The sequence below is a fragment of the Musca vetustissima genome, unplaced genomic scaffold, assembly GCF_032173495.1.
Source record: "Musca vetustissima isolate MV318-11 ecotype Yass unplaced genomic scaffold, APGP_CSIRO_Mvet_v1 utg39429, whole genome shotgun sequence".
Lineage (NCBI taxonomy): Eukaryota > Metazoa > Arthropoda > Insecta > Diptera > Muscidae > Musca > Musca vetustissima.
Genome location: NW_026889611.1, coordinates 49,131 through 50,454, shown reverse-complemented (window position 1 = coordinate 50,454; position 1,324 = coordinate 49,131). Strand labels below are relative to the sequence as shown.

Here is a 1,324-nt window from a genome sequence, read left to right as displayed (position 1 = left end):
CAAGGCGTGGATTTTTTAAAGGAATATTTTTTTAACACCCATCCAAACAAAGGCGTGGATTTTTTAAAGGAATATTTTTTTAACACCCAACCAAACAAAGGCGTGGATTTTTTAAAGGAATATTTTTTTAACACCCATCCAAACAAAGGCGTGGATTTTTTAAAGGAATATTTTTTTAACACCCATCCAAACAAAGGCGTGGATTTTTTAAAGGAATATTTTTTCAACACCCAACCAAACAAAGGCGTGGATTTTTTAAAGGAATATTTTTTCAACACCCAACCAAACAAAGGCGTGGATTTTTTAAAGGAATATTTTTTCAACACCCAACCAAACAAAGGCGTGGATTTTTTAAAGGAATATTTTTTTAACACCAATCCAAACAAAGGCGTGGATTTTTTAAAGGAATATTTTTTCAACACCCAACCAAACAAAGGCGTGGATTTTTTAAAGGAATATTTTTTTCAATAACCAAACAGGGCGTGCGTCCCATAGGTCATAGCCGTGGAATTTTCTAAAAAATATATTGGAATCACTGTGCCTAGTCATCATCAGCCGCTCTTCATCCTCTACGGCGGCATCATTTTGTGCCGACACTGCGACAATTGGTGATAACTAGAGTCGTGTTGTTAACCAGCCAGCCATACCACCGCATCACGGCCTATGGGCTGGATGGCCTATACGTTTTCTAAATTACAACAACAAAACTAGCATCTGAAGTTAACGACTACGACGACGAACGTACCAAATAAATGTTGAATGTGTGTGTCGGTGTCAATTAACGGCGGCTTAACATGACTTGAGGCAAAAATTGGAAACGTGGAATAAAAAAAAAGTTGAAAAACCCATGATGTCGATGACTGAGACGAAAGGGGTGAAAATTGAAGCTGAAGTAAACAAAAAAGAGAAGAAACAAGATTTATGAGCAATGACGAACGAACTTCAGTGAACGCAAGAAAAAAGCTTCGTAAATTGCAACGACACCAAACCGAAAAAAAAGAAAATAATTGGCGAAAAATGCCAGTGCAAAAATAAAATTAGCAAAATTATTAAAGAAATCTTCTTGGCATTGTTTAATATTGAAAATATTTACCACCCTATTATTATTGCAACACAGAAGCACACATACATTCAACCTCTGAATGTTATCAACTCAAGCTGTTAGTTCGTTTTAATGTTTAAGGGTGACTTGCTGTTGGGCAATGGGTTTCTTATTTGAATGTAAACAATGCACCGGCATAAGCAGTCGTGGCCGAGTGGTTAAGGCGTCTGACTCGAAATCAGATTCCCTCTGGGAGCGTAGGTTCGAATCCTACCGGCTGCG

The 1,324-nt window shown here is 37.5% G+C and overlaps 1 non-coding gene across 1 annotated transcript; it reads left to right on the top strand.

Moving 5' to 3' along the window:
• Positions 1-1,242: 1,242 nt before the first annotated feature.
• Trnas-cga (transfer RNA serine (anticodon CGA)) lies at positions 1,243-1,324 on the top strand. Its single transcript has one exon. It is a non-coding gene; the product is annotated as a tRNA-Ser (tRNA).